Source organism: Rhinichthys klamathensis, unplaced genomic scaffold (assembly GCF_029890125.1).
Source record: "Rhinichthys klamathensis goyatoka isolate OS25496 unplaced genomic scaffold, OSU_Roscu_1.1 h1tg000084l_1, whole genome shotgun sequence".
In the NCBI taxonomy this organism is placed as follows: Eukaryota; Metazoa; Chordata; class Actinopteri; order Cypriniformes; family Leuciscidae; genus Rhinichthys; species Rhinichthys klamathensis.
The window spans coordinates 590,688-612,179 of NW_026606625.1; the positions used below are offsets into that span (position 1 = coordinate 590,688).

Consider the following 21,492-nt stretch of genomic DNA (forward strand, 5'->3'; position numbering starts at 1 on the left):
GGCGGTCTCTATAAAGGCCGATCCAGAAAAGCCGATTAGATAACGCAAAACTCGCGAGACAATTTTTTTAAGCCCTTGTAAAAATGGCTTCACCGGTCTGGCAATTCTACAAGGTGTGTGAAAAAAACTATTCATTAGCAATCTGCAATGTGTGTACCATGCCGCGGCCGCTTGTCAAACTGTGCTGCCTCTCTGCTCAACCCGTAAATAAATCCATTGCTCCGCAATTTACCTTTGAGTTCTTCAGTGGTCTAGTGGGAGATCTTTTGCCATGCGTGTCAGAGGTTACGGGTTCTAATCCGCACTCGTACATATTTTTTTCTCTCATCAAAACTGAATATGTTCATCAGTGGTTACAGTTATATCAAGCAAGGATACGTTTGTGTTTTATTTTGTGATTTCACCGGAATGAATAGAGTCCGCAACGACGATAGATTGAAGCGCGGGTCCGAGTGAAGACTGCACGAGGCCCAGAGCACTGTATCCATGCAACTGATCGCAGCGACAACGAGCGCGCAGCTTGAGTTCAAAAACACATTTTAGCGCTAGATTTCTTATTTAATAGCGAACTAAATGAATAATCTGCTAGTTAACTGAAGATGTTTTATTTATTTATATTAGGTACATGGTGGGACAGACTTCACTGGATCTAAAAAAAATCAATCTAACCATAGATGTGACCAGTAGTGGTGGCTTTCTTAATCTGTTTAAAATCATTTTGCAAGGGTTCTTCACACACACACACACACACACACACACACACACACACACACACACACACACACACACACACACACACACACACACACACACACACACACACAAAAGGTTTCTCTACCTCTCTCTTCCTCTCTAAATGCCCACAAAATCTGACTAAGCATCCCAGAAAAAAGCAAAGTTATAGATACAGATATGGAAGTTGTAAGTTTTTTTTTTTTTTTTTTTGCTGTGCACTTTACTACCTGTGGTCCTTTAAGTGTATTAGAAAAACTGATGGCTGACTGACTCAAAACATTATTTTGGCTATAGCCTTTTTTGTTGCTGTTTTTAGTTTAAAGTAGTCTAAAGCTAAATTTAAAGACTCAGATGTTCTGTCTTTTATTTATTTTATTTTATATTCTACAGGAAAGTTGTATGTCAAGCCCTAAGCTGCTCCCAATAACCAAGCTGCTATGTTAATACATGTTCCTTGCAAATAAATACACAGGTGTCAATTCATGATGCATTGTCTTCTCTTAAATGTAATACTTAATGTACATTGTTGTTAAATATAGTTTAATAAGTAATGCTACATGATAAAAAGAAGTCTTCAAATAGACCCTGTAATCGGTATCGGTATCGGGTGATACAGCTTCCAGTAATCGGCGATCGGCGATCGGCCCCAAAAATCCTGATCGGAGCACCCCTAAAAATAACTGAACTATACATGCAATGTAAATGACAACAATGTAGGACACTTTGTTCAACACTTTGTTATCGTCAGAGCGGATCTACACAGATTTTCCTCACGCCGGAGGGAATGACTACTAAAATATATATTTCAGGTTACTGTGCATTTAAACAGCAACCTTGCAGACAAATCTTCCTGGAATCAGCAGGGACCACCTCAGGAAAACATTAAAAACAACTTACCTGTGATGGAGGATGATTTTCGGTCTTGAGTTTACTGGGAATATCCCGGACGAGCCCCCAGATCTGTTAGAAAGTATTCACTCGGCGGCCATATTTGCAAGGAGTCCAGGCAAGCTATTTCGGGCATCCAAGACCAAGTCCTTTCTACTTAAATGGGGGAATCTTAAAATCACATTTAAATAACATATTTCAAATCAGCAACAAAATCTGACATGAATTGCCCCATAAATGCTGTTTCTTATGCTCATATAGCATTTAAAAAGGCTTGTATTTCAGGCTGGACCATCAAATGCGCATTTACAGTCATAAGAACACTGATGCAATTTGCATATTATCTCTCCTAAATATTAGAATGAGTGTGTCCCAAATCGTAGTATGTTGAAACGAGTTTTCAAAAGATACCCGGATGGTCTTCTGTTTCCGGTTAGAATCCGAAGTGCAGATCCATAACGGCTAATATTGCCCACAGCCCATTGTGCACTGGACAAGGATTCGATTAGATCTACAAACAAATGAACCGTGTTAAGAAACTACAAACATGGCACATGTGTGAGACCGAAGGTTAAGAAGAAAAGGGGTTTGAGTGATTAATAATCCGCATCAAACCTGACGAAAATATATTTATTCAATGTTATCCACATTCATTTTTATCTGCACAATGATTGTGAACTTTTATAAAGGTCTGTTTGGACATTAACTTTTGAATGCATAATTATGCAAACACGTGAGAGTCTCCGCATATCTCCACATTTATTTCTGATATGGTAGGAAATTAAATGAAACTGAATGTGGAGGGTTTTAACTGACAAGATGATTGACAGGGCAGTTTAAACGGTGACAGGATGCACTTAAGCGACGAAGCGGACCGTTAAAGATGCAATTATGACGATTATGACATTCAAATAAATGTAGCCTTGGTGAGCAGAAGAGACTTCTTACTGAACATCTTGCTGAAATTCAGGCTGGAATGAAAAGTTCAGTAGCACCTAGTGGTGGATAAACTGTAAAAAGGATTTAATGTCATGCTTCTGCTCTATTTAGATCCATTTGTTCATCCTGAGTGCAGTGAAGCCCATTGCCCTTACACACAAAGATGGCAAACAGGTCATCTGCATCTTGTCTGTGTTTTTTGGGCTTTGCTTTGAAGTCGACCCTGAGGGTCCCGATGAGCTGTGCTGGTCAAAAGTTAAATCTGCTCCTAACCTTTGAAGCGATTATCCTAAAATCATATTTCTGCTGGCGTCTGAAGCTTACGATTGTGCCAGGGTTGCAGAGACTCCGCCGACGGCCCCGTAATTGCTGCTCGCAGCTGTATCTTCACATTTCAGTATGGAAGGTCACGTTTTCATTTTTACTTTCCAGATCACAGGGATCCTTACCCTAATCCTGCAGAAGGGGATTTGAAAGCGTCCTGACTGTAAAGTGCAGCTCTGGGGAGATTTTAAAACCCCAAACACGAGGGGAGATTTGGCCCTCATTATGAGAGCTGGATAAGAGAGAATAATGTGGTGGCTTGAAGTGATGAAGAGAGGAATAGAGAGCGATGTGTTTGAGGAGGAGAAAAGCACAAACAGCACAGGAGAGAATGAAGAGCTCACTTTGATCATCACAGCAACAGCATTTACAGAGAAAACAGTGGCTTGTTCTGTTTGACTGCATGTTATCTCAGTGTCCCAGAGGGGTGTGTGTGTGTTTCTGACACTACACAGATTGATCATACAGTCAGTAAGAGAGTGATATTAGCATTTACATTTGGCAGCCTCACAAGTTCAGAGCAAAGAAGTTTTCGAGTCAATCAAATTGAAATTCAGCTTGCACAGAGAATATAATCTTTTGTAACATTATTGTGACGACCCTGAGTGTACTCCTTCCCTGATGGTGGCAGTCTGTGGGAGTTTTGAGTCACTCCCCCATGTTAATTGTTAATCATGTAATCTAGTATTTAAGTGTTCTTTTGGGAGGCACTTTCTGTGGGATAACTCCTCACAAGAGTGGCTCTTCTCTTATTTTCTTTCTTATACTTACCTTATGTCATGTAGCGTTAATATTTTGTTGTAGTTATTTTGTTTGGTTAATTCTTTATTTTCCCTAGACTTATGTTGGTATGAGTGGTAATTGTTATACTTGCTGAAGAAAATAAAACCTTCTTCATTTATCAAACGTTGGTGTTTGATTCCCCTTTTATTTTGCGGCCTTAAATGAGCGGGACGTAACATAAAATTGGGGGCTCGTCCGGGATGGCTACATGATAAGTGAGTATAATGTTTTGTGTTCACCTGGGTAAATGTCAATTTTATTAATTTAATGCATCTTTGATGAGTGAAAGTATTGTTTTTTAATCATACATACCACAAACTTTTGAACGGTGTAAATAAATGTTTTTTTAATAACATCTATGAATAACTAACATTCTATTTGACTTCATGCTGACTTTAAGTGTCCTCCATCTGTCATTATTTCGTAAAGATACTTTATAGTCTATATTGCAGACGTGATGCTGCCACACACTGATCTGATCAAGAATCTGAACTTTCGCCCTGCGAGAGAAGATCCACCCATCTAAAGACACATTCAGCACTCGGCCTGTGTAGAATCAGATCCCCTGTGTCTCCGAGCGTCTCATTCTTCGGCAGGGTCTGTTATTAAGACTCGGAATGAGTGATTCCGACACATTCAGCGTCGAGCGTAAATACACTAAACATATCACTTGAGAAGAACCACACTTATGCATTTTGCATGGGGTGGAAGAATGGATGCCTTCAGCATATGTACTGAATTACAAATGAGTGTCAGAGGAGAAAATAGAGAAAGAGAAGCCGTTTGGACAAAACACGGTCACTGCAAAGCATTACGCGAGACACGGGCTGCTGTCTTCTAAGGGACCATCTGATGGAACAATGCACTATTAGCCAAGCTCATGATATGCTCTCTATTAGATCCTGTAGTGCGAGTCTGCGACTAACTGTTTTCAACACTGATAATAATCAGAAATGTTTCTTGAGCATCAAATCATCATATTAGAATGATTTCTGAAGGATCATGTGACACTGAAGACTGGAGTAATGATGCTGAAAATACAGCTTTGATCACAGGGAAAAAAATGACATTTTACTATATAATCACAGAAAACAGCTATTTAAATGTTTCCAAATATTTCACAATATTTGTGTTTTTACTGTATTTTTATCATATAAATTCAGCCTTGGTGAGCAGAAGAGAATTTCAAACACAAACACACACACACAATATATATATATATATATATTACATTTTTTTGTTGTTGTTGCTTCAAATAGCTTAGTATGCATTTTATTGCTATGCATTCTGGGATTGTCTTCTTCTTGAAAGGTATATTATTGCTGCCGTAGATTCGGGTATCCTAGAAGACGATAAAATTGTTTCAAATGTGCGTGAATGTTGCTTAGAAATGCAGCATATGGGCAGCATGAGATCTTGTATCTGTAAAATCTGAGAGATACTGAGAACAACCTTGAATTTAAGAGTTTTCCTCTTGTTGCATAGAAATTGCTGTGAGATTTTCTGTCAGGTGTCTTGCGCTCGAGCGCATCTGAAGGACATGATCACTATCAGAAAACAGTTATTGATTCTCACTGTGCCGCTGAGACGAATCAGTCACGATTTGAATAATAACTAGATCTTTCTGAAGGAAAAGTGAGTGGAGTTTAGCGTGATGTGGGTGTTTGTTTACTGGACCGAGTCAAAATTATCGCTAATTGTATAAACTATTAGTATTTGACTTCACAAACACAATAATCCATGAAGATGTGTTTCTGAACACAAGCAGTGGGTTCAAACTCACTGTCATAATGGTGTTAATTTTTCATGATATTCTCTTTGGTCTCTTCTGTGCTGATGAAATATGAATAGAGTTGAGATGCCTGTTTCTCTGGAGATCCAGTTATTGCACTTAGCATTATTTTTAGTTGTTATATAAACACTTCAGAATGATGAATGTGTGGAAAAGCTCATAATATAGTCAGTGATGTGTCACAACACGACTGCTTAATAATTACTGCTGATGTCTACTGCTCTTTCAGTGTCCACTTATGTTTCAGTGACCTGCTCTCAGATATTTATGGAAGCTTGTTTCCGCAACTGAATAAAAAATCTTTAAAAAATAATTGCGACTTTTTATCTCACAATTGCGAGGTATGAAGTAAAAATTGTGAGAAATAAAGTCGCAATTGCGAGACATAAAGTCGCAATTCTGAGAAATAAAGTCGCAATTGCGAGATATAAAGTCGCAATTATGAGAAATAAAGTCGCAATTGCAAGATATAAAGTCGCAATTCTGAGAAATAAAGTCGCAATTGCAAGATATAAAGTCGCAATTATGAGAAATGAAGTCGCAATTGCGAGATATAAAGTCGCAATTATGAAAAATAAAGTCACAATTGCGAGATATAAAGTCGCAATTATGAGAAATAAAGATCGTAATTGAGAGAAAAAAGACAGAATTAAGACTTTTTATCTCGCAATTCTGACTTTATAACACATAATTGCGAGTTTATATCTCAAAATCTTTTTTCAGAATTGTGAGATATAAACTTGCAATTGCGAGTTATCAGGCCAGTTCTAAGGGAAAAAAAGACTAACTTTTTTCCCCTCAGAATAGTTTATATCTCACAATTCTGACTTTACAACACGCAATTGCGACTTTATATCAATCGATTCTGACTTTATATCTTGCAATTCTGACTTTAGAACACGCAATTGCGACTTTATTTCACGCAATTCTGACTTTATAACCTGCAATTGCGACTTTATATCAATCAATTCTGACTTTATAACACGCAATTGCGACTTTATATCAATCAATTCTGACTTTATAACACGCAATTGCGACTTTATATCACGCAATTCTGATAAATAAAGTCATAATTGCGAGATGTAAACTCGCAATTGTGAGAAAAAAAGTCGCAATTACCTTTTTTATTTTTCATTCTGTGGCGGAAACAAGCTTCCATAGATATTTGTGTTAAAATACCTTGGTAAAAAATAAAAAATAGACACGAATGAGACAATTATAGTATAAAGATATAAAATTAACAGGACCCTTCTCTTCTCTCATGTTGATGTTGGAATCTGAATTTCTCTGTTTTTATATATTTCTCTATGGATCATAAAACAAGTATTCTTTCTCTCTCTCTCTCTCTCTCTCTCTCTCTCTCTCTCTCTCTCTCTCTCTCTCTCTCTCTCTCTCTCTCTCTCTCTCTCTCTCTCTCTCTCTCTCTCTCTCTCTCTCTCTCTCTCTCTCTCTCTCTCTCTCTCTCTCTCTCTCTCTCTCGTCATGGCTACAGGTGGCATTATTGCAGTTTCCCAGAAGCCCTTGAAAAGACAAGCTATGCCCTTTTGAGATGACTGACACTGGAACAAACTTCATATCTGGTGAGTGCGTCAGTTCCCAATCACTGGTTTCCTCCCTCTCGCTGTGCTTCTCAAAGCACTCCAGATCATGGTGAACGGTAACATCTGCTGGCAGGTTATCTGAAATAACGGATTGATACATGCAGACAGAAGGAACAACACTGAATGCTTTCACACACACAGTTAGTGAAGACGGTCTCGTCCCCTGACAGTCGGATACAGCAGAAATACATCAAATAATGTGGTCAAACCATTGACTTCCATCCATCCTTCAATCTCCCTCATGTTGTTTTTAAACCTCTATGTTTTGTTCTCCATTCAACACAAATCAAGCTGTTCTTTCTGGGCAAGTGAATAAAGTCATTCAAACTATAATAATATGCAAAAGACTATTCCTAAAGCTCTCATATCTCATCATATTCAATAATAGCTAATATTAGCAACAGCAAAAGGGAAAAACAACTAAACCCATCTGTCAAATTTATCATACAAAGCTTCCCTGTGGCTACAGAAGAATAGTAAACATAGCGCCCAAGTCTTTTGCACATTTTATTATACTTTTATGGTGCTTATTGTCATTTTAATACAAGACACCCCAGGTGAATAGGGTACAAATAATTAACTAATAGATACTGTATCACCATACTTCCTCAGTTGATTGATTACATTAAGAAGTGGAAACATTATTGTGTATTGCAAGTGTTCTTAAATGTTATGTTTAAAAATGCAAATGATGTATTATATAATTAAATATGCATTATTTTGCATAAAATTCCAGAGCATAAATCTGAACATTGATGTTGTTGACATGTAGTTTTTACTTTAGGTTTTTACTTAGGGGATTTTAGATTTCTCTTTTATCACTCCATAAATCAGAAAATACTGGCTTGGAACAGCTTGGAAAAAAAATACGTTTTCACCATGTTTTTAGGAATAAAATGTTAAATATATCAGGCAAATGAAATATGAACAAACCCCTCAGTAAAAACCTTCAGAATCTAGATGGGAATAAAACTGTAAGTTTTGGTGTATATAAGTGGAGAAAAAAACTCAAAACATTTAAAGATATGTATTGTAATTGAAATCTACATACTTAAGAGTGTATTTCTATTAGTATGACGCAAGAGCCAAATGGCCCTATAGCTCAAACTTGACCAGTGCAAGTCCCAGGGAAGAAAAGAAACATCAGGCTGAGTAAACGATGACCAGTTGTTCATTTTTGGCTGCACTGAACCTGACAGCATGTACTATATGTTCTACAACCGATCCTTCATCCACTCTAATCTCATTCCAGCAGTTGAGTGTGTCTGTGCAGAGAGGAGCAGACAGCAGTCTAAGGTTTTCCAGTAAGCTCGAGCTGTGGTTTCTGTGGTGTGTAGCAGATGGAGCAATGACATCATATCTGACCACCTCATTATCTCTAATGCGTTACACGCCTTTAACTGCAGGACTAATCGCCCAACCACAGAGTTTGTGCTATGAGTTCATGGGTCTGTCGTAAAGATGAACAACAGGGTGCAACTTGGTTATTTGACAAGTTTGCTGAAAGAAGCGAGCAATGGCATGCAGAACCAGGTTTCTCCAGGTGAATTGTCCCAGTTATAGTAACTGTGCCTCTGTAACCCCTCCGGTTCTCCTCGCCCCACTCCGGGCGGGATTTGAACCAGCGTTTCTAGCATGGGTGGTGTGTGTGTAAAGGAATCTATTTTGTTAAGTGGAACTCCGGCAAGAAGTGTGATGTTAATGAACATTTTTTATTAAGGCAACATAAGTTACATAATACAGATATATTACTACAGTGATATTTAACCCATCTGTTATTGCTGTGGAAAGATTCACGCTTTTGTGGTTATTTGGTCTGTTGAAAGTACCTTGTTGATGCTTTTACACTTTTAAATTTCCTTTTAATGTTCGATGGTTGAAGGGTTAGTAGATTAATGTCATCTCATTGTGACTCTTTTTTAAAGGGGTTATATAATGCCATTTTTATACAAGTTAAAGGTGCAGTGTGTAGATGTTAGCGGCATCTAGCGGTTCGGTTGCGAGTTGCACTAAGGGCTCAGCCCACTGCTCACCCCTCCCTTTCGAAGAAGCTACGGTGGCTAAAACGGGACAAACATATCGTCGTCTGAGACAGCAGAGAATAGCCAGAGTAAGCCGATTGTGTAACATTGTCACTGTTTCTGTACCACAGTCCATTATAAACTACATCATGGATACAGTTTACAACACCATAGTCAGGTGAGGATCAAGGGTCTTAATATATAATATAATAATAGTAATCAGCTGATTGTCTCACAAACGTAACCAGCACCTTTCTCCCCAGCAAACCCATAATACAGCGAGGGAGAAGAACCACATGAAACTATGCAACTATATATGTTTTCTATATATATGTGTTTCTAACACTGTGTTTCTATATATGTTTTCTAACAGGGTAGTAAAAGTTCAGCTGGCTAATATGAGCTGTTACTGTGGCTGAGCTGGATAAAGCGTAAAGCCTTGTTTATACTCGATGCGTCCGCATGAGCGCAAAATGACATGATTGTGACATGGTGTCTAGGGGATGCCTCCGCATCCCCTAGACACCATTTACTACAAACAAATTAATAAATAATAATGAATAAAAATATTGATTTTTTCTCTGCTTTTGAAAACTCTTCGCGATCGACTTAAAATGCTTCCAAGATCGACTTGTCGACCGCGATCGACGGGTTGGTAACAATCCAACTACATATTTTACACCACTGACAAGGGAAAAGTCACTACTCACGGTGTCTATGGCTAGCTTCTTCTAGCTTTCTGCTGCTTCTCTTTCAAGGTAGTGACGAAACACGCTCTGTAGCGCTGTGTGTTCGCTGTCGGCTACTGTAGAAACATGACGTCACAATATGTCGACCTTCATAGAAGGGGGTGCCCGCGGTTATGTAGATATAAATGTCTCATTCTAAGGTAATAAAAACATAACGGTTTATTGAGTAAGGTCTTTATACACCACTGAACACATAGTTATGGATCTTATATTGCATTTCTGTCAATAGATCCTCAGAAATATTACACATTGCACCTTTAATATGATTCTTTAGGGTCTAAATAAAAAACTTTGTTATATACTTTAATTAAAAATTCTCATTAGTATTGTAAGAAAACACTCATTTTACCTGGTCAAAAACAGCTCTGTTTTCAGCACGCCGTTTCAGTGCATATGCCTTTAAATGATAATGAGCTTCGCTGACTCCGCCCCTCTGTTCTGTGGGCGTTGAGACACAACACACATGGAGTGTTGCCTTGACAACAGTTGAGGGTATATTTTGGAGAAAGAATGGCAGCGGGAGTCTCTGAGGACACATCTGTGCAACCATATCAGTTTGAACCGGAGTCGGACCATTAAGTTGAGTTCGACAATTAAGGCTCGAACAGGACGTTTCTGAATGGTTGGTCATCTCATTGTGACACTTTTTTAACGTATTGCGTTCATAGAGCGAGCCTTTTCACTGATTGTTTACAGCTTAGCGGAAGTTACACCCATAATTTGTGCAAAGCGTCATGGGGCGTAGGAATAAGGTGGATAGCATTTATGTTAAACATAGAACCACCGTGACTTGCTGATTGGTTGCTAAGGAACGATTTGTTTATCCAGCCGCTGCGTTTGACCAATCAGAATTCGAGTGAGGTCACTTCGGCAGGATCCAATTAAAGCCAATTTGCAGCTGACGTGACGAAGCTTGTCAAGTCCAGGCTGCTTCCCTGAGGATTCCAGATCCACTTTAAGATGATGATTCATCCTCCTCCTACAACAGATATTACACTCCATCAAATAATCTTCATCAATAAAACATCTAGAGTTGCTTTTACTTTGGCAAAACGTGTTGCATTAGCTTTTTATAGATCGGCAGGGCGTCTTTATCCTGTGATATCAGCGATCGTGGCTAATGCCTTCAAAGCAACAGCCGCTGCCAGAGGATGATGTTTAAGCAGACAGACGTTTGTAACTTCCCGTACCAATCATGAAGTATTCATTACCTGCTTCAAGCCATAACAGCTTATTGTATTATTCATAGCAAAAGCTCATGGGTTTATTCTCTAGAATATTGTGGCTTACTCGCTCATCAAGGTTATGGAGACAATCATGTATGTGCATTAATAATGAAATGCATTAATAGATGTCAGAGACATGCAAAGTTCACAAACCAGTGGTCATTGTCACAAAAATATAGAGGTTTTGGGATTGAAGTTTACTTCAGTGAAAATTACCGGTATGGTATCTTTAAAGTTTACTTCTAGTTTACCACAGGTAGTTTCCTACAACAGCATTTGTCAAGTTTACTATTGGTAAAGGCCATGATGGACAGAGACTGGTACAGTTTCTGCTATGATTGTTTCAACAGTATGTTCACCAACAGTATTAGTCAAGTGCTCTATAATCATATAAAGTCACTGGCAGAGGACCTTCACTAGTAGTCTACTATTGTAGTGTGAAGTCATTTTGTTGACAGTATGTTAAGTTTAGTGATGCATTATCTTTCCGGTATACAAGTTATCTACAGCAGTATTAGTCAAGTTTGCTATAGCCATATAAAGTCCAGTTTACTGGTACAGTACAGTATGTTCACTAGTAGTCTAATATAAAAGAACGCTAGAAGTTTCTATAAATTTGTTTCAACTACATGTTAAGTCACGTCAAGTCACCTTTATTTATATAGCACTATTTACAATACTGATTGTTTCAAAGCTTTACAGTGATAACAGAAAAATTATGCAACAGGGTTTGTTTCTGCTATACAGCAGTTCTAGAAGAAAATAGAGTCATAGTCTAGCTTAAGTTCAGTGATTGTTCATTTTTGTTATAAAAAGTTAATTTAATTTAATTAAAGTATATATAGCTGCTCTGGTGAATACAGTTAAGTTTAGTGATGTTATCTCTCGGGTTTACTGGTATTTTATTGCAGTATTAGTTAAAGAGTTAGTTCACCCAAAAATGAAAATGATGTCATTAATGACTCTCCCTCATGTCGTCCCAAGCCCGTAAGACCTCCGTTCATCTTCAGGACACAGTTTAAGATATTTTAGATTTAGTCCGAGAGCTTTCTGTCCCTCCATTGTAAATGTGTGTACGGTATACTGTCCTTGTCCAGAAAGGAAATAAAGACATCATCAAAGTAGTCCATGTGACATCAGTGGGTTAGTTAGAATGTTTTGAAGCATCGAAAATACATTTTGGTCCAAAAATAACAAAATCTAGGACTTTATTCAGCATTGTATTGTCTTCCGGTTCTGTTGTGGATCCGCGTTCAGTGCCGCTGCTGACGTGTGTCTGGTGCGCCCGAGCTTCGTTTACAGTCTGAGGGAGACGCACGCTGGAAACTAAACAATCTTTGCAAACATGTCTAAGGATTTCCACACAGAGGAAGACTTGCATTTTTTTGCCCAGCCATATTTATTTGAACCCGAATACACGGGCGCACCAGACACACACACCAGACACACACACCAGACACACGTCAGCAGCGTCTTACGTCAGCAGCGGCACTGAACGCGGATCCACATCAGAACCAGAATACACACACACACACACACACACACACACCAGACACACGTCAGCAGCGTCTTACGTCAGCAGCGGCACTGAACGCGGATCCACATCAGAACCAGAATACACACACACACACACACACACACACACCAGACACACGTCAGCAGTGTCTTACGTCAGCAGCGGCACTTAACGCGGATCCACAACAGAACCGGAAGACAATACAATTGAGGAGATTTCCATGATAAGCGCTTTGAGTACCTAGAAAAGCGCTATAAAATGTAACAAATTATTATTATCATTATTATTATTAATATTAATCAAAGTTTTACTGATACAGTTTCATCTGTATGTCAAGTTTAGTGGTCCATATGTGTTGAGTTTTATCTTTTATGTTAAGTTTACTATTAGTTTTCTCAACAAGTCCTGGTAAATTTCAAAATTACTGGTACAATAGTATGAGGTTTACTGGTCAGTTATCTGTCAAGTTTAGTGTAACATTATCTACCAGTTGTTTGATTAAAGTGTCAAACGTGCATTAGTGAAGTTTTAGAAATGGGTGTTGACTTGCTCTCATGTATGCTGGTGAGAGATGAGGAAACATCCAGAGACATGCGGTTCTCTCAGAGTGAAGTGCTCAAATCCTCATAAATATGAGTGATCTGGGATTTGATTGATACTGTCGCTAAAAGCTTTCCTGCTGCGCTGCCAAGACTCTAAATCTGAGGGTCCATTTTCTTTGTGTCGGGTTTTACTTGTTATGTTCAGCTCTTTCACTGCAACACTGTGGACATTCAGCTCTATTAGACACAAACACTGCCAGAGCAGAACACAAAAAACTAGTAGGCTGTACAATTTGAACAAGATGTTTTATATAGTGTATACATGCTGGACTCAACAAAATATTCATGCCTAAATTTAAGATTTATGCATCTGAATTGCATATAAAATTTCCACACACCATTTTAACGAAGAGATAAACTTGTTTGATGTAGTATGCAATATGATGCAGTTTTTGTCCATCATACATGAAACGGGTAAAATGTCTTTAACAGTATAAATAAACTGAATGTGTTTATATATTTATCATCAATACATCCAATTTGTTTTAATCTCATACATTTTAACTAATTGAATATTGCTTGTGTCACAGTTGTCTGCTGTCTTCATGTCACGTGTCTTTATTAGTTAATCTGTAGCACCTGTCTTGTTATTCATCATCTGTTTCACCTGTCTTCACTAATCAATGTTCATCAGTCTCTGTATTTAGTTCCATTCAGTTCTGTCAGTCCTTGTTGGTTGTTAGTTGTGTTTAAAGTGTGTGTGTGTTATCCTGCCTGCCTGCCTGTATGTACATGTGAGTACCTGTGAGTCAAATTTAAGTAAATCATTTGAATTGGAGCCTTTGGACTTTGAGTCTTCTTCTACCCAAACCACACCGTGACAGAACAACCGACCACCCTAAGATGGACGATGGGGTCAAATTAATCGTCCTGCCTCAGGAGAGCCAAAGCCCTTTGTCTTTCGCCCTGGGCTTTTGCCGCATCGTGGTCACCAGCGACTTGAACGACGAGACCCTGTGCACCTTGTTCCGGATCGGGACTACATTCAACAAGCCTATAGACCTCTCAGACACCACCGGATTAGACTGGAGGCCGACCGTCATCCGGTGTCTGGAGAGTGTCGAGCCTCGATCCGGGACACAGCCAGCCCCAGGTTTTACTCCAACGTCTAGCCCAGAGACTGTTCACGTCACGTCAGCCCAGCCAGTGACTGTTCACGTCATGCCCGCCGTGCCAGTGGGAATTTTGGTGGAGCTTAAAGAGGAAGACTGGCTTATAGACTGAGACACAGAGCTTTCACCGCTGGTCCCGTCCAGCCCAGAGCCTTCACCGCTGGTCCCGTCCAGCCCAGAGCCTTCACCGCTGGTCCCGTCCAGCCCAGAGCCTTCAGCGCTGGTCCCGTCCAGCACAGAGCCTTCACCGCTGGTCCCGTCCAGCCCAGAGCCTTCAGCGCTGGTCCCGTCCAGCACAGAGCCTTCACCGCTGGTCCCGTCCAGCACAGAGCCTTCACCGCTGGTCCCGTCCAGCCCAGAGCCTTCAGCGCTGGTCCCGTCCAGCCCAGAGCCTTCACCGCTGGTCCCGTCCAGCCCAGAGCCTTCGCTTCACGTCAGCCACGCCGAGCCTGAGCTCCACGTCTGCCTCCCCGAGCCTGAGCCTTCTGTTCCCGAGCCTGAATTCCCACCCAGCCTCCCTCTCCCACCTCCTTCCATCGGCCACCGCTCTACTCCTCCACTTCTGGCTGTCAGCCCCTCAGCCCCTCATTTAATCTCCTTCAGCGAGGTGGAGTCGCCATGGGTCTGCCAGCCTGCAGCTCCAGTCTGGTCGGTGGATCCCTGGTCTCCACCTCCAACCTCCATGACCAGTACTCCGCCTCAGCCCAGCAGTCCATTCACGTCCCCTTGGCTCTTACCTCCTTCTGCTCCACCGTGGCCCATCAGTGCACCAGTTCCGCCAGGCTCCCTCGTCCCCCCGGATTCACTTTGGTCACTCCTCTGGCTTCAACTTGTCCTTTCGTCCCCCCGGCTCAGTTGGACTCCTCATTCCCTTCAGTTCCCCTTTGGTCCTCACTCCCTCTTTCTCCACCGTGCCCTTCTGTGTCCCCGCCTGCACTTCAGTCACCAGAGCCTGCGGCTTCGCCATGTCCCTTCAGTCCCTCAGCATCACCCTGTCTAGTCGGCTCTTCGGCTCCACCCTGGTCTCCTCAACCACCTGCTTCGCCCCCGTCAGTCGGCCCCCTGGTGTTGTTATCCCTACCTCCACCATGGCTCCTCCCTCCGTCTGCTCCGCCCTGGCCGCCTGCACTGCCTGCTCCGCCTTGGTTCCTCTTCGGCGCGAGGTCGTGCCTTCCAGAGGGGGGGTGTAATGTCACAGTTGTATGCTGTCTTCATGTCACGTGTCTTTATTAGTTCATCTGTAGCACCTGTCTTGTTAATCATCATCTGTTTCACCTGTCTTCACTAATCAATGTTCATCAGTCTCTGCATTTAGTTCCCTTCAGTTCAGTCAGTCCTTGTCGGTTGTTAGTTTTGTTTAAAGTGTGTGTGTGTTATCCTGCCTGCCAGGTAAATCGTTTGAATTGGAGCCTTTGGACTTTGAGTCTTCTTCTACCCAAACCACACCGTGACAGCTTGTTCCACAGCTAACATTATTTTAACCACATTTCAATCATGACAACTCTCTGAATAGTTTTAGCATGTTATTGAATATGGCAATGTTAATGTATTTGGTCTTGCCAGACTAGATCCACTGCCGCTGTTGATAATTGCTGCTGCTGGAGAGAAAGTATGGGCTTGCTACTGCTAACAGATACACAGAGTCTGCATGTAAAATGCTGCCGCTGCATGAATAGACATGCATAAATCCCACAGCAGATCTAGGCAGATGGAGGGGTTCAGAGGAACTCTGATAGGACTCTGCAGGACTAGCTTACAGCAAACACTGAACCAGACTATTTAAATGTTGAGCGAGCATCTCATTGGCTGCAGGATCAGGAGAAGCCAATCAGCTTGTGCCATGTGGTAATGATGTGATTTTTTTGCAGATCGCATGTAATGGACCATCGGCCAGCGCCCTCTAGAGTTTCATGACTGAACTATATATACTTTTTACCTGAATAAATGTTGTTGTTTTTTCACAATGAACATCAATGCTGCTTCTAAGCTATTTGAATAAATGCATTTGGAAAATATCATTATTTAAATAAAATCAAATAGATTTAAAATAGTTTAATATATTCAAATAGTTAATAATAAACTATGTTATGATTTTTTGAGGGCATCTTATCCATTTTTTTTAACCTCTTACCCATTTTCTTTACCCGTTTCAATGATTTAGGATGGACAAATATGCATCACATCAAGTTAATCCGTTTTTTTATGTTGTAACTGTAATCCAAATGCATGGAAATGTAATATGCAATTCAAATACATAAATAGTAAATTTATGCATCACATGTAGGAGCATTACTGCTTGTACCTGAACATATTTGACAGGATTATACAGCTAATCTTGTAAACACTGTTCTTTTGAATACATTAAGTAATTGCCAGAAGTATACTGTCAGCTGGTGTTTATTGCAAAATAAACCCATTCAGTATCAGAAATGAGCCTTCCATTTGACTATTTATTATCCCTTAAATAGTAGGATATTTGAACTCAAAAATGTCACCAACGCTAAAGAAAACTCAACAGACCTTTTAAAGTGTTTTAAAGTTTGTAGATTTATGTCTCTCCTGGCTCGTTTTGTGTTGGTGAAAGGGCAGCTGGGTGATATTATTCCTGTGTCTGGTGCAGTAGTTTATCAGTGGCTGCGTGTGTGTCCACACTCCTTATCTCTGAACCTGAACTGTTCCTATCAAATCTCAAGCGGCCCAGATCCGCTGCTGTATCCATAATCGACCCTTCACATCCTCATATCACCCCGAGAGCTCGAGCAGATAAAAGCTCAAGTCTCTCACAGTCGTTCTGTGCGAGTATGAAGAGACCTTGCGGAGTAACAGATTATTTGGAACGGATCAGGGATGTGAGAAACTGACAAAAAAAATCTTAACATTTTCTGGGATTCTTTCGATAGCGATTCAGTTCTGATTGCACCACGACGAGCGGGATTCGAACCGGTATTTCCAGCATAGAAGGTGGGCACGCTAACAAGACCGCAGCCTCTAGCATTAGTCGCCAGCGCACCTCTCTTGAGATCAGGGGAGAGAGGTTTACTGTCACAGCTCTTTACTAGCTGGCCTCCATTACACTCACCCCTAAACCTCACTCCCATCCGGGTCACGGCACCAATTTAACCCCTCCGGTTCTACTCTCATTGCTCCGAGCGGGATTCAAACCGCCATTTCTGTCATGGGAGACGGGCACGCTAAGAAGGACGCTAAAGACTGCAGGCTCTAGTGTCAGTCGCTAGTGCACCTCTTGAGATCAGGGGAGTGAGGTTTACCTGCACAGATCTTACTAGCTGGCCTCCGTTACACTGGTATGTTGGCTGGTTTAGGCCTGTTGTGGACAAGCTTAAAAAAAATGGTGTAGAAACAATTTTCACTCAAGAATTGCTAGTAAATTCCGCTAATAATTACAAAGAAACAGATTGAATAAAACATGACATTTTAAAAAGACTGAAATAGTATTTGTAAATAGTTGTAAAGAAATTGAACCTTCACATCATTGGTTAGTGAACATCTCTCAACATGTTGTATGTTATATTTTGACGGACATTCTTTATCCACAAACTACTCATTTTGATTCTGACATCCCTGATTTGAATATTTTCAATAATTTTACATTCTTGACTGATTTTGGCATTAGATGAGCTGTTTAATGGGTGATCTTGAGTCGATTCCCTGTAGTCGTCCAAATTGACTCTCATATGCTGATGTAATATATATTATAAACTTGACAGGTGATTTTTGTAAAATGTAATTTGATCACTATCTTCTCAGTTGTTTAAACGATTAAGCCAATTATCAAAGTTTGATAAAAATTATGTTTAATTTTCAAATACTGTAAATGATAATGATACTTTGTTTCATGATTTGTTACATTTAATTACCCCTTAGCAGAGTACAGGGACCTTTTTGACTTATTGAACAGTTCTATAGAATCAATATCACATTTGCAAATGTGCTGATATTGGGGAAAACCCGTGCTCTTGCTTGTGTGATATTACTTAACTCTATTGTATATGACAAAAACTCATACAGGGCATTTTTTCCCTCATATATTGAATTTCGTCTCATTCTAACAGTGATCTGCATCACGTAGTGAGAGCGAGCACTATCAAGATGTTTTTTTGTTTTTTTAACAAAGTAAGTGACACTCGATAATGTAAGCTTCCACATCATCTAAACAGCAATTACTATATTATCATAGGCGATATTGTACATAGCACACACTGATTATTTTTGTAAAAATGGGGAATCTTAGCAGGATAATTTTTTTTTAGATGAGTTTGAAGTGTTTTATAATAGTAACTGTAGTAATTATAGTATTTGGCATATACATGGCAGAAACTGTGATTGCCATGGTGAATTTCTAAGGGTTGAATGTTTAAAAACAAATGGTTGTGTGCTGCTGTCAATCAAGCCGTCAAGCCATCAAAATGCACCAACTTTTGTTAGTCTGTGTTAATTATATCAATCAAATCATCAAATGTTGAAAACACAGTTTCCAGCAGTAATAAAAGACAGAAATAATCAGTATCTGATTAACTCCGGTGTCCTGATTAGGCTCATAGCAGGGCTCTTTCTGTCTGGCCCTGCAGGGGTCACAGTTTCAAATCCTTCATCTTCATTACAAGACAATCAGAATTAACTACGCATGAGAAAAATGACTAATTATCAACTACTGACTTTCTCATTAAAGCTAGGATAGGCAATGTTTTTCATAAACACTTTTTGTTACTAGTTGAAACTCTCTTCACATCCTGATATCAATCAAGAATAGAAGTGGCAGAAATATTGAAAAATGTATGTGTATATATATTCTGTGGAAGTCTCAGGATCAAGAAAATGTCATCTAATCATTGCATTTGTTTCGATGACTACTATTACAATGCCATTCATAGGTTTATCTCCCCCAAAAGTGTGAACATTGAGCCTCGCAGACACCATCAGAACATTGAGAGCGTCCGCTCGGATCCATCAATCACTTTCCAGCTCAACCAATCTCACTGCATTAGACCTTCAAAGAGTGAACAGGTCATGAACACGTCAAAGCGAATGGAGCATTGTAATGCAAAGCTCTACAATGGACGCTTCAATACATCATCATCATGGATCCATTCAGAAAGGCAAATGTTGAAGTTTATATTGTTTACTTTGACTTGTCTGTTGTAGACCAACTCCAAAACTGCTCCCTCTGCAGATACGCTGGATGGGTTTAGTATAAGCGAGATGTTCGCTTTCGCTCCCCAGACAGCAACATAGTGTTGGCCTAGGTCCGGCCCACATCTGGGCCGTGTAGAATCCACGTGTACCAAATGTGGGCTGGATCTGGGCCGACACTATATTACTGTCTGGGTCTAGACAGAGTGTTAGTCTATTTAGCTGCTTACTCATGACAAGTAGCTACACAGCTAAAAGTATCCCTAATATGTTGGACCTTTACTGAAAGTTCACAGTTTCAAAGTTTGGCTTGGTTCCATCCAGACCATGCAAGACATAATTTCACCATTTTACTGTTTCTACAGATTGAAGTGAGCAGTCCGTCAAAACACAAGCGCTCAGGGTCGTTTACAGTAATGATATTTCGCCGCTACATCCTTTAATATTTTTAACTAGAGCCAAACGCGCTTCATTCAAGCCCTTTCCGCTGCTTGCGCGTTGCGTCTCTCTCCTGCTAAAGATGTAAAGATTCACATTAATTAAGAGCTGCAGATGACACGGTTATTTTAACAACAATAGCAGAAACACGGTGAGCAGCAAACACATTTATTTGTATCTGTCATACAGATGATTCCGACCGTTTAACTAAACCAGGTTTGTGACAAGTTAACGTGTGGCGCCTTTTTTCCCCATACATTTAGCATTATTAATCAGAATATTAATAGCATTATATAATAAACAATGTTATACTGTAATTTGGAAAATTATGTAAAGATAGCAAGGGAAGAAAAAAAAACATAGTTAACATAGTTTTGTGCTCATGCTGAGTTTTTATTATTAGGTTATGTACATTGTTTGTTTTTAGTGGTTTATTACTTTGAACAAAATATAAAAATGGTCCATACTTTTCTTAAGGTGTAAACCCTGCAACCCCAGTATTTGCCATACACATAGGGTTTAATGTAAAAATAATAAACATCAGATCTTACCTTTTTATATTAGAATAGTATAGAATAGAATCTTTATTGTCATTATACATCTACTGTACAACGAAATTGGATGCAATCTAAACAGTGCAAGATTAAACAAAGTACAAGTATATATAAATATAAAAAAGAAAATGAAAACACATCATATCACACATACACAACAGTTCAATACACGATACATCTCCTAATACTGCATTCAAATCGTGTTTAGTGCTGCTATTGCTTTTGGATAAAAACTGGTTTTTAATCTATTTGTTCGTGTCTTCATTGTCCTGTAACGTCTACCCGAGGGCAGCCGTTCAAACTGGGAATGTCCGGGGTGGGATGGATCCTTTGGGAGGGGAGAGGGCAGCCAATAATCTTCTGGGCGGTGGTGACGACCCTCTGGAGCGCTTTCCTCTCTGTCTTTGTGCAGCTCGTGAACCACACACAGATACAATAAGTCAGTATGCTCTCTATGGAGCAGCGGTAGAAGGACATAAGCACTTTTTGGGTTGGGTTAGGTCAGGGGTAGGCAAGTTCGGTCCTAGAGAGCCGCTGTCCTGCAGAATTTAGTTCCAACCCTAATCAAACACACCTGAACAAGCTAATCAATGTCTTCAGGATTACTAAGGCTAGAGGCAGGAGAGGTTTTTTTCAGTGTTGGAGCCAAACTCTGCAGGACAGCGGCTCTCTAGGACCGAACTTGCCTACCCCTGGGTTAGGTGGTTCTTCCTAAAAATCCTCAGGAAGTAGAGTCTCTGCTGTGCCTTCTTACCCAATACTGTGATGTTAGTGCTCCAGGTTAGGTCCTCCTCTATGTGCACGCCCAAGAACCGGAAGTCCGGGACCCTTTCCACACATTCCCCGCTGATGAAAAAAAAGGGGCTGAATATCGGTTTTATTCTTTCTGTAATCTATTATTAACTCCTTGGTTTTGCTGGTATTGAGGACCAGGTTGTTATCCATACACCACACAGACAGCCGCTCCACCTCGTCCCGATAAGCGGACTCATCTCCCCCAGAGATGAGCCCCACTACGGTGGTGTCATCCGCAAATTTAATGATGCTATATTGCTGGAGTG

The 21,492-nt window shown here is 40.1% G+C and overlaps 1 protein-coding gene across 1 annotated transcript in view; it reads left to right on the forward strand.

Moving 5' to 3' along the window:
• lrfn1 (leucine rich repeat and fibronectin type III domain containing 1) overlaps positions 1 to 21,492 on the forward strand; it is a 216,649-nt gene that overhangs the window by 136,243 nt on the left and 58,914 nt on the right. Inside the window, exon 2 of the mRNA XM_056251560.1 lies at positions 6,954 to 7,041. The gene's annotated coding sequence lies outside the window, so the exon portion shown is untranslated. The remainder of the gene's footprint in view (positions 1 to 6,953; positions 7,042 to 21,492) is intronic.